At 51.3% G+C, this 13,066-nt stretch overlaps 1 protein-coding gene across 1 annotated transcript in view; it reads right to left on the bottom strand.

Moving 5' to 3' along the window:
- Nucleotides 1–13,066, bottom strand: part of ankrd29 (ankyrin repeat domain 29) — a 1,085,233-nt gene that overhangs the window by 640,397 nt on the left and 431,770 nt on the right. The gene's annotated exons all lie outside the window — the stretch shown is intronic.

Raw genomic sequence — 13,066 nt, 5'->3', positions numbered from 1 at the left:
AGCTCCCTCTACAACGTCCCTTCAAACACTCCCAGGGCAGGTACAGCATGGGTTTGATACAGAGTTAAGCTCCCTCTACACTGTCTCATCAAACACTCCCAGGGCAGTTACAGGGGGTTTGATACAGAGTAAATCTCCCTCTACACTGTCCCATCAAACACTCCCAGGGCAGGTACAGCATGGGTTAGAAACAGAGTAAAGCTCCCTCTACACTGTCCCATCAAACACTCCCAGGCCAGGTACAGCACGGGTTAGATACAGAGTAAAGTTCCCTCTACACTGTCCCATCAAACACTCCCAGGGCAGGTACAGGGGGATAGATACAGAGTAAAGCTCCCTCTACACAGTCCCAACAAACACTCCCAGGGCAGGTACAGGGGGTAAGATACAGAGTATAGCTCCCTCTACACTGTCCAATCAAACACTCCCAGAGCAGATACAGCACGGGTTAGATTCAGAGAAAAGCTCCCTCTACACTGTCCCATCAAACACTCCCAGGGCAGGTACAGCACGGATTAGATACAGAGTAAAGCTACCTCTACACTGTCCCATCAAACACTCCCAGGGCAGGTACAGCATGGGTTAGATACAGAGTAAAGCTCTCTCTACACTGTCCCATCAAACACTCCCAGGGCAGGTACAGCATGGGTTTAGATAGAGGGTAAAGCTCCCTCTACACTGTCCCATCAAACACTCCCACGGCAGGTACAGGGGGATAGATACAGAGAAAAGCTCCCTCTACACTGTCCCATCAAACACTCCCAGGGCAGGTACAGGGGGTTAGATACAGAGTATAGCTCCCTCTACACTGTCCCATCAAACACTCCCAGGGCAGGTAAACGGGGTTAGCTACAGAGTGAAGCTCCCTCTACTCTGTCCCATCAAACACTCCCAGCGCAGGTACAGCACGGGTTAGATTCAGAGTAAAGCTCCCTCTACACTGTCCCATCAAACACTCCCAGGGCAGGTACAGGGGGTTAGATGCAGAGTATAGCTCCCTCTACACTGTCCCATCAAACTCTCCCAGGGCAGGTACAACACGGGTTAGATACAGAGTAAAGCTCCCTCTACAATGTCCCATCAAACACTCCCAGGGCAGGTACAGCATGGGTGAGATACAGAGTTAAGCTCCCTCTACACTGTCCCATCAAACATTCCCAGGCCAGGTACAGCACGGGTTAGATACAGAGTAAAGTTCCCTCTACACTGTCCCATCAAACACTCCCAGGGCAGGTACAGGGGGATAGATACAGAGTAAAGCTCCCTCTACACAGTCCCATCAAACACTCCCAGGGCAGGTACAGGGGGTAAGATACAGAGTATAGCTCCCTCTACACTGTCCCATCAAACACTCCCAGGGCAGGTACAGCATGGGTTAGAAACAGAGTAAAGCTCCCTCTATACTGTCCCATCAAACACTCCCAGGCCAGGTACAGCACGGGTTAGATACAGAGTAAAGTTCCCTCTACACTGTCCCATCAAACACTCCCAGGGCAGGTACAGGGGGATAGATACAGAGTAAAGCTCCCTCTACACAGTCCCATCAAACACTCCCAGGGCAGGTACAGGGGGTAAGATACAGAGTATAGCTCCCTCTACACTGTCCCATCAAACACTCCCAGGGCAGGTACAGGGGGTTAGATACAGAGTGAAGCTCCCTCTACACTGTCCAATCAAACACTCCCAGAGCAGATACAGCACGGGTTAGATTCAGAGAAAAGCTCCCTCTACACTGTCCCATCAAACACTCAAACGGCAGGTACAGCACGGGTTAGATACAGAGTAAAGCTACCTCTACACTGTCCCATCAAACACTCCCAGGGCAGGTACAGCATGGGTTTAGATAGAGGGTAAAGCTCCCTCTACACTGTCCCATCAAACACTCCCACGGCAGGTACAGGGGGATAGATACAGAGAAAAGCTCCCTCTACACTGTCCCATCAAACACTCCCAGGGCAGGTACAGGGGGTTAGATACAGAGTATAGTTCCCTCTACACTGTCCCATCAAACACTCCCAGGGCAGGTACACGGGGTTAGCTACAGAGTGAAGCTCCCTCTACTCTGTCCCATCAAACACTCCCAGCGCAGGTACAGCACGGGTTAGATTCAGAGTAAAGCTCCCTCTACACTGTCCCATCAAACACTCCCAGGGCAGGTACAGGGGGTTAGATGCAGAGTGTAGCTCCCTCTACACTGTCCCATCAAACACTCCCAGGGCAGGTACAACACGGGTGAGATACAGAGTAAAGCTCCCTCTACAATGTCCCATCAAACACTCCCAGGGCAGGTACAGCATGGGTTAGATACAGAGTTAAGCTCCCTCTACACTGTCCCATCAAACACTCCCAGGGCAGTTACAGGGGGTTTGATACAGAGTAAATCTCCCTCTACACTGTCCCATCAAACACTCCCAGGGCAGGTACAGCATGGGTTAGAAACAGAGTAAAGCTCCCTCTACACTGTCCCATCAAACACTCCCAGGCCAGGTACAGCACGGGTTAGATACAGAGTAAAGTTCCCTCTACACTGTCCCATCAAACACTCCCAGGGCAGGTACAGGGGGATAGATACAGAGTAAAGCTCCCTCTACACAGTCCCATCAAACACTCCCAGGGCAGGTACAGGGGGTAAGATACAGAGTATAGCTCCCTCTACACTGTCCCATCAAACACTCCCAGGGCAGGTACAGGGGGTTAGATACAGAGTGAAGCTCCCTCTACACTGTCCAATCAAACACTCCCAGAGCAGACACAGCACGGGTTAGATTCAGAGAAAAGCTCCCTCTACACTGTCCAATCAAACACTCCCAGGGCAGGTACAGCACGGGTTAGATACAGAGTAAAGCTACCTCTACACTGTCCCATCAAACACTCCCAGGGCAGGTACAGCATGGGTTAGATACAGAGTAAAGCTCTCTCTACACTGTCCCATCAAACACTCCCAGGGCAGGTACAGCATGGGTTTAGATAGAGGGTAAAGCTCCCCCTACACTGTCCCATCAAACACTCCCAGGGCAGGTACAGGGGGTTAGATACAGAGAAAACCTCCCTCGACACTGTCCCATCAAACACTCCCAGGGCAGGTACAGGCGGTTAGATACAGAGTAAAGCTCCCTCTACACTGTCCCATCAAACACTCCCAGGGCAGGTACAGCATGGGTTAGATACAGAGTAAAGCTCCCTCTACACTGTCCCATCAAACACTCCCAGGGCAGGTACAGCACGGGTTAGATACAGAGTAAAGCTCCCTCTACTCTGTCCCATCAAACACTCCCAGGACAGGTACAGGGGGTTAGATACAGAGTGAAGCTCCCTCTACACTGTCCCATCAAAGACTCCCAGGGCAGGTGCAGGGGGTTAGATACAGAGTAAAGCTCCCTCTACACTGTCCCATCAAATACTCCCAGGTCAGGTACAGGGGGTTAGATACAGAGTAAAGCTCCCTCTACACAGTCCCGTCAAACACTCCCAGGTCAACTACAGCACGGGTTAGATACAGAGTAAAGCTCCCTCTACACTGTCCCATCAATCAGTCCCACGGCAGGTACAGGGGGTTAGATACAGAGAAAACCTCCCTCGACACTGTCCCATCAAACACTCCCAGGGCAGGTACAGGCGGTTAGATACAGAGTAAAGCTCCCTCTACACTGTCCCATCAAACACTCCCAGGGCAGGTACAGCATGGGTTAGATACAGAGTAAAGCTCCCTCTACACTGTCCCATCAAACACTCCCAGGGCAGGTACAGCACGGGTTAGATACAGAGTAAAGCTCCCTCTACTCTGTCCCATCAAACACTCCCAGGACAGGTACAGGGGGTTAGATACAGAGTGAAGCTCCCTCTACACTGTCCCATCAAAGACTCCCAGGGCAGGTGCAGGGGGTTAGATACAGAGTAAAGCTCCCTCTACACTGTCCCATCAAATACTCCCAGGTCAGGTACAGGGGGTTAGATACAGAGTAAAGCTCCCTCTACACAGTCCCGTCAAACACTCCCAGGTCAACTACAGCACGGGTTAGATACAGAGTAAAGCTCCCTCTACATTGTCCCATCAAACACCCCCAGGGCAGGTACAGCATGGCTTAGATACAGAGTAAAGCTCCCTCTACACTGTCCCATCAAACAGTCCCACGGCAAGTACAGGGGGTTAGATATAGAGTGAAGCTCCCTCTACACTGCCCCATCAAAGACTCCCAGGGCAGGTGCAGGGGGTTAGATACAGAGTAAAGCTCCCTCTACACTGTCCCATCAAACACTCCCAGGGCAGGTACAGGGGGTTAGATACAGAGTAAAGCTCCCTCTACACTGTCCCATCAAACACTCCCAGGGCAGGTACAGGGGGTTAGATACAGAGTAAAGCTCCCTCTACACTGTCCCATCAAACACTCTCAGGGCAGCTACAGCACGGATTAGATACAGAGCAAAGCTCCCTCGACACTGTCCCATCAAACACTCCCACGGCAGGTCCAGGGGGTTAGATACAGAGTAAAGCTCCCTCTACACTGTCCCATCAAACACTCCCAGGTAAGGCACAGCATGGGGTTAGATACAGAGTAAAGCTCCCTCTATACTGTCCCATCAAACACTCCCAGGGCAGGTACAGTGGGTTAGATACAGAATTAAGCTCCCTCTACACTGTCCCATCAAACACTCCCAGGGCAGCTAGAGCACGGGGTTAGATACAGAGTAAAGCTCCCTCTACACTGTCCCATCAAACACTCCCAGGGCAGGTACAGGGGGTTAGATACAGAGGAAAGCTCCCTCTACACTGTCCCATCAAACACTCCCAGGGCAGGTACAGCACGGGTTAGATACAGAGTAAAGCTACCTCTACACTGTCCCATCAAACACTCCCAGGACAGGTACAGGGGTTAGATACAGAGTAAAGCTCCCTCTACACTGTTCCATCAAACACTCCCACGGCAGGAACAGGGGGTTAGATACAGAGTAAAGCTCCCTCTACACTGTCCCATCAAACACTCCCAGGGCAGGTACACGGGGTTAGCTACAGAGTGAAGCTCCCTCTACTCTGTCCCATCAAACACTCCCAGCGCAGGTACAGCAAGGGTTAGATTCAGAGTATAGCTCCCTCTACACTGTCCCATCAATCACTCCCAGGGCAGGTACAACACGGGTTAGATACAGAGTAAAGCTCCCTCTACAATGTCCCATCAAACACTGTCAGGGCAGGTACAGCATGGGTTTGATACAGAGTTAAGCTCCCTCTACACTGTCTCATCAAACACTCCCAGGGCAGTTACAGGGGGTTTGATACAGAGTAAATCTCCCTCTACACTGTCCCATCAAACACTCCCAGGGCAGGTACAGGGGGTTAGATACAGAGTATAGCTCCCTCTACACTGTCCCATCAAACACTCCCAGGGCAGGTATAGGGGGTTAGATACAGAGTGAAGCTCCCTCTACACTGTCCCATCAAACACTCCCAGGGCAGGTACAGGGGGTTAGATACAGAATTAAGCTCCCTCTACACTGTCCCATCAAACACTCCCAGGGCAGCTAGAGCACGGGGTTAGATACAGAGTAAAGCTCCCTCTACACTGTCCCATCAAACACTCCGAGGGCAGGTACAGGGGGTTAGATACAGAGGAAAGCTCCCTCTACACTGTCCCATCAAACACTCCCAGGGCAGGTACAGCACGGGTTAGATACAGAGTAAAGCTCCCTCTACACTGTCCCATCAAACACTCCCAGGACAGGTACAGGGGTTAGATACAGAGTAAAGCTCCCTCTACACTGTTCCATCAAACACTCCCACGGCAGGAACAGGGGGTTAGATACAGAGTAAAGCTCCCTCTACACTGTCCCATCAAACACTCCCAGGGCAGGTACACGGGGTTAGCTACAGAGTGAAGCTCCCTCTACTCTGTCCCATCAAACACTCCCAGCGCAGGTACAGCAAGGGTTAGATTCAGAGTATAGCTCCCTCTACACTGTCCCATCAAACACTCCCAGGGCAGGTACAACACGGGTTAGATACAGAGTAAAGCTCCCTCTACAACGTCCCTTCAAACACTCCCAGGGCAGGTACAGCATGGGTTTGATACAGAGTTAAGCTCCCTCTACACTGTCTCATTAAACACTCCCAGGGCAGTTACAGGGGGTTTGATACAGAGTAAATCTCCCTCTACACTGTCCCATCAAACACTCCCAGGGCAGGTACAGCATGGGTTAGAAACAGAGTAAAGCTCCCTCTACACTGTCCCATCAAACACTCCCAGGCCAGGTACAGCACGGGTTAGATACAGAGTAAAGTTCCCTCTACACTGTCCCATCAAACACTCCCAGGGCAGGTACAGGGGGATAGATACAGAGTAAAGCTCCCTCTACACAGTCCCAACAAACACTCCCAGGGCAGGTACAGGGGGTAAGATACAGAGTATAGCTCCCTCTACACTGTCCAATCAAACACTCCCAGAGCAGATACAGCACGGGTTAGATTCAGAGAAAAGCTCCCTCTACACTGTCCCATCAAACACTCCCAGGGCAGGTACAGCACGGATTAGATACAGAGTAAAGCTACCTCTACACTGTCCCATCAAACACTCCCAGGGCAGGTACAGCATGGGTTAGATACAGAGTAAAGCTCTCTCTACACTGTCCCATCAAACACTCCCAGGGCAGGTACAGCATGGGTTTAGATAGAGGGTAAAGCTCCCTCTACACTGTCCCATCAAACACTCCCAGGGCAGGTACAGCATGGGTTAGATACAGAGTAAAGCTCTCTCTACACTGTCCCATCAAACACTCCCAGGGCAGGTACAGCATGGGTTTAGATAGAGGGTAAAGTTCCCTCTACACTGTCCCATCAAACACTCCCAGGGCAGGTACAGGGGGATAGATACAGAGTAAAGCTCCCTCTACACAGTCCCAACAAACACTCCCAGGGCAGGTACAGGGGGTAAGATACAGAGTATAGCTCCCTCTACACTGTCCAATCAAACACTCCCAGAGCAGATACAGCACGGGTTAGATTCAGAGAAAAGCTCCCTCTACACTGTCCCATCAAACACTCCCAGGGCAGGTACAGCATGGGTTTAGATAGAGGGTAAAGCTCCCTCTACACTGTCCCATCAAACACTCCCACGGCAGGTACAGGGGGATAGATACAGAGAAAAGCTCCCTCTACACTGTCCCATCAAACACTCCCAGGGCAGGTACAGGGGGTTAGATACAGAGTAAAGCTCTCTCTACACTGTCCCATCAAACACTCCCAGGGCAGGTACAGCATGGGTTTAGATAGAGGGTAAAGCTCCCTCTACACTGTCCCATCAAACACTCCCAGGGCAGGTACAGCATGGGTTAGATACAGAGTAAAGCTCTCTCTACACTGTCCCATCAAACACTCCCAGGGCAGGTACAGCATGGGTTTAGATAGAGGGTAAAGTTCCCTCTACACTGTCCCATCAAACACTCCCAGGGCAGGTACAGGGGGATAGATACAGAGTAAAGCTCCCTCTACACAGTCCCAACAAACACTCCCAGGGCAGGTACAGGGGGTAAGATACAGAGTATAGCTCCCTCTACACTGTCCAATCAAACACTCCCAGAGCAGATACAGCACGGGTTAGATTCAGAGAAAAGCTCCCTCTACACTGTCCCATCAAACACTCCCAGGGCAGGTACAGCACGGATTAGATACAGAGTAAAGCTACCTCTACACTGTCCCATCAAACACTCCCAGGGCAGGTACAGCATGGGTTAGATACAGAGTAAAGCTCTCTCTACACTGTCCCATCAAACACTCCCAGGGCAGGTACAGCATGGGTTTAGATAGAGGGTAAAGCTCCCTCTACACTGTCCCATCAAACACTCCCAGGGCAGTTACAGGGGGTTTGATACAGAGTAAATCTCCCTCTACACTGTCCCATCAAACACTCCCAGGGCAGGTACAGCATGGGTTAGAAACAGAGTAAAGCTCCCTCTACACTGTCCCATCAAACACTCCCAGGCCAGGTACAGCACGGGTTAGATACAGAGTAAAGTTCCCTCTACACTGTCCCATCAAACACTCCCAGGGCAGGTACAGGGGGATAGATACAGAGTAAAGCTCCCTCTACACAGTCCCAACAAACACTCCCAGGGCAGGTACAGGGGGTAAGATACAGAGTATAGCTCCCTCTACACTGTCCAATCAAACACTCCCAGAGCAGATACAGCACGGGTTAGATTCAGAGAAAAGCTCCCTCTACACTGTCCCATCAAACACTCCCAGGGCAGGTACAGCACGGATTAGATACAGAGTAAAGCTACCTCTACACTGTCCCATCAAACACTCCCAGGGCAGGTACAGCATGGGTTAGATACAGAGTAAAGCTCTCTCTACACTGTCCCATCAAACACTCCCAGGGCAGGTACAGCATGGGTTTAGATAGAGGGTAAAGCTCCCTCTACACTGTCCCATCAAACACTCCCACGGCAGGTACAGGGGGATAGATACAGAGAAAAGCTCCCTCTACACTGTCCCATCAAACACTCCCAGGGCAGGTACAGGGGGTTAGATACAGAGTATAGCTCCCTCTACACTGTCCCATCAAACACTCCCAGGGCAGGTACACGGGGTTAGCTACAGAGTGAAGCTCCCTCTACTCTGTCCCATCAAACACTCCCAGCGCAGGTACAGCACGGGTTAGATTCAGAGTAAAGCTCCCTCTACACTGTCCCATCAAACACTCCCAGGGCAGGTACAGGGGGTTAGATGCAGAGTATAGCTCCCTCTACACTGTCCCATCAAACACTCCCAGGGCAGGTACAACACGGGTTAGATACAGAGTAAAGCTCCCTCTACAATGTCCCATCAAACACTCCCAGGGCAGGTACAGCATGGGTGAGATACAGAGTTAAGCTCCCTCTACACTGTCCCATCAAACATTCCCAGGCCAGGTACAGCACGGGTTAGATACAGAGTAAAGTTCCCTCTACACTGTCCCATCAAACACTCCCAGGGCAGGTACAGGGGGATAGATACAGAGTAAAGCTCCCTCTACACAGTCCCATCAAACACTCCCAGGGCAGGTACAGGGGGTAAGATACAGAGTATAGCTCCCTCTACACTGTCCCATCAAACACTCCCAGGGCAGCTAGAGCACGGGGTTAGATACAGAGTAAAGCTCCCTCTACACTGTCCCATCAAACACTCCCAGGGCAGGTACAGGGGGTTAGATACAGAGGAAAGCTCCCTCTACACTGTCCCATCAAACACTCCCAGGGCAGGTACAGCACGGGTTAGATACAGAGTAAAGCTACCTCTACACTGTCCCATCAAACACTCCCAGGACAGGTACAGGGGTTAGATACAGAGTAAAGCTCCCTCTACACTGTTCCATCAAACACTCCCACGGCAGGAACAGGGGGTTAGATACAGAGTATAGCTCCCTCTACACTGTCCCATCAAACACTCCCAGGGCAGGTACAGGGGGTTAGATACAGAGTAAAGCTCCCTCTACACTGTCCCATCAAACACTCCCAGGGCAGGTACACAGGGTTAGCTACAGAGTGAAGCTCCCTCTACTCTGTCCCATCAAACACTCCCAGCGCAGGTACAGCAAGGGTTAGATTCAGAGTATAGCTCCCTCTACACTGTCCCATCAATCACTCCCAGGGCAGGTACAACACGGGTTAGATACAGAGTAAAGCTCCCTCTACAATGTCCCATCAAACACTCCCAGGGCAGGTACAGCATGGGTTTGATACAGAGTTAAGCTCCCTCTACACTGTCTCATCAAACACTCCCAGGGCAGGTACAGTGGGTTAGATACAGAATTAAGCTCCCTCTACACTGTCCCATCAAACACTCCCAGGGCAGCTAGAGCACGGGGTTAGATACAGAGTAAAGCTCCCTCTACACTGTCCCATCAAACACCCCCAGGGCAGGTACAGGGGGTTAGATACAGAATTAAGCTCCCTCTACACTGTCCCATCAAACACTCCCAGGGCAGCTAGAGCACGGGGTTAGATACAGAGTAAAGCTCCCTCTACACTGTCCCATCAAACACTCCGAGGGCAGGTACAGGGGGTTAGATACAGAGGAAAGCTCCCTCTACACTGTCCCATCAAACACTCCCAGGGCAGGTACAGCACGGGTTAGATACAGAGTAAAGCTCCCTCTACACTGTCCCATCAAACACTCCCAGGACAGGTACAGGGGTTAGATACAGAGTAAAGCTCCCTCTACACTGTTCCATCAAACACTCCCACGGCAGGAACAGGGGGTTAGATACAGAGTAAAGCTCCCTCTACACTGTCCCATCAAACACTCCCAGGGCAGGTACACGGGGTTAGCTACAGAGTGAAGCTCCCTCTACTCTGTCCCATCAAACACTCCCAGCGCAGGTACAGCAAGGGTTAGATTCAGAGTATAGCTCCCTCTACACTGTCCCATCAAACACTCCCAGGGCAGGTACAACACGGGTTAGATACAGAGTAAAGCTCCCTCTACAACGTCCCTTCAAACACTCCCAGGGCAGGTACAGCATGGGTTTGATACAGAGTTAAGCTCCCTCTACACTGTCTCATCAAACACTCCCAGGGCAGTTACAGGGGGTTTGATACAGAGTAAATCTCCCTCTACACTGTCCCATCAAACACTCCCAGGGCAGGTACAGCATGGGTTAGAAACAGAGTAAAGCTCCCTCTACACTGTCCCATCAAACACTCCCAGGCCAGGTACAGCACGGGTTAGATACAGAGTAAAGTTCCCTCTACACTGTCCCATCAAACACTCCCAGGGCAGGTACAGGGGGATAGATACAGAGTAAAGCTCCCTCTACACAGTCCCAACAAACACTCCCAGGGCAGGTACAGGGGGTAAGATACAGAGTATAGCTCCCTCTACACTGTCCAATCAAACACTCCCAGAGCAGATACAGCACGGGTTAGATTCAGAGAAAAGCTCCCTCTACACTGTCCCATCAAACACTCCCAGGGCAGGTACAGCACGGATTAGATACAGAGTAAAGCTACCTCTACACTGTCCCATCAAACACTCCCAGGGCAGGTACAGCATGGGTTAGATACAGAGTAAAGCTCTCTCTACACTGTCCCATCAAACACTCCCAGGGCAGGTACAGCATGGGTTTAGATAGAGGGTAAAGCTCCCTCTACACTGTCCCATCAAACACTCCCACGGCAGGTACAGGGGGATAGATACAGAGAAAAGCTCCCTCTACACTGTCCCATCAAACACTCCCAGGGCAGGTACAGGGGGTTAGATACAGAGTATAGCTCCCTCTACACTGTCCCATCAAACACTCCCAGGGCAGGTAAACGGGGTTAGCTACAGAGTGAAGCTCCCTCTACTCTGTCCCATCAAACACTCCCAGCGCAGGTACAGCACGGGTTAGATTCAGAGTAAAGCTCCCTCTACACTGTCCCATCAAACACTCCCAGGGCAGGTACAGGGGGTTAGATGCAGAGTATAGCTCCCTCTACACTGTCCCATCAAACTCTCCCAGGGCAGGTACAACACGGGTTAGATACAGAGTAAAGCTCCCTCTACAATGTCCCATCAAACACTCCCAGGGCAGGTACAGCATGGGTGAGATACAGAGTTAAGCTCCCTCTACACTGTCCCATCAAACATTCCCAGGCCAGGTACAGCACGGGTTAGATACAGAGTAAAGTTCCCTCTACACTGTCCCATCAAACACTCCCAGGGCAGGTACAGGGGGATAGATACAGAGTAAAGCTCCCTCTACACAGTCCCATCAAACACTCCCAGGGCAGGTACAGGGGGTAAGATACAGAGTATAGCTCCCTCTACACTGTCCCATCAAACACTCCCAGGGCAGGTACAGCATGGGTTAGAAACAGAGTAAAGCTCCCTCTATACTGTCCCATCAAACACTCCCAGGCCAGGTACAGCACGGGTTAGATACAGAGTAAAGTTCCCTCTACACTGTCCCATCAAACACTCCCAGGGCAGGTACAGGGGGATAGATACAGAGTAAAGCTCCCTCTACACAGTCCCATCAAACACTCCCAGGGCAGGTACAGGGGGTAAGATACAGAGTATAGCTCCCTCTACACTGTCCCATCAAACACTCCCAGGGCAGGTACAGGGGTTAGATACAGAGTGAAGCTCCCTCTACACTGTCCAATCAAACACTCCCAGAGCAGATACAGCACGGGTTAGATTCAGAGAAAAGCTCCCTCTACACTGTCCCATCAAACACTCAACGGCAGGTACAGCACGGGTTAGATACAGAGTAAAGCTACCTCTACACTGTCCCATCAAACACTCCCAGGGCAGGTACAGCATGGGTTTAGATAGAGGGTAAAGCTCCCTCTACACTGTCCCATCAAACACTCCCACGGCAGGTACAGGGGGATAGATACAGAGAAAAGCTCCCCTCTACACTGTCCCATCAAACACTCCAGGGCAGGTACAGGGGGTTAGATACAGAGTATAGTTCCCTCTACACTGTCCCATCAAACACTCCCAGGGCAGGTACACGGGGTTAGCTACAGAGTGAAGCTCCCTCTACTCTGTCCCATCAAACACTCCAGCGCAGGTACAGCACGGGTTAGATTCAGAGTAAAGCTCCCTCTACACTGTCCCATCAAACACTCCCAGGGCAGGTACAGGGGGTTAGATGCAGAGTGTAGCTCCCTCTACACTGTCCCATCAAACACTCCCAGGGCAGGTACAACACGGGTGAGATACAGAGTAAAGCTCCCTCTAACAATGTCCCATCAAACACTCCCAGGGCAGGTACAGCATGGGTTAGATACAGAGTTAAGCTCCCTCTACACTGTCCCATCAAACACTCCCAGGGCAGTTACAGGGGGTTTGATACAGAGTAAATCTCCCTCTACACTGTCCCATCAAACACTCCCAGGGCAGGTACAGCATGGGTTAGAAACAGAGTAAAGCTCCCTCTACACTGTCCCATCAAACACTCCCAGGCCAGGTACAGCACGGGTTAGATACAGAGTAAAGTTCCCTCTACACTGTCCCATCAAACACTCCCAGGGCAGGTACAGGGGGATAGATACAGAGTAAAGCTCCCTCTACAACAGTCCCATCAAACACTCCCAGGGCAGGTAC

This window comes from Pristiophorus japonicus, chromosome 1 (assembly GCF_044704955.1).
Source record: "Pristiophorus japonicus isolate sPriJap1 chromosome 1, sPriJap1.hap1, whole genome shotgun sequence".
Lineage (NCBI taxonomy): Eukaryota > Metazoa > Chordata > Chondrichthyes > Pristiophoridae > Pristiophorus > Pristiophorus japonicus.
The sequence above is the reverse complement of the archived record's forward strand: the minus strand, read 5'-3'. Positions and strand labels throughout refer to the sequence as shown.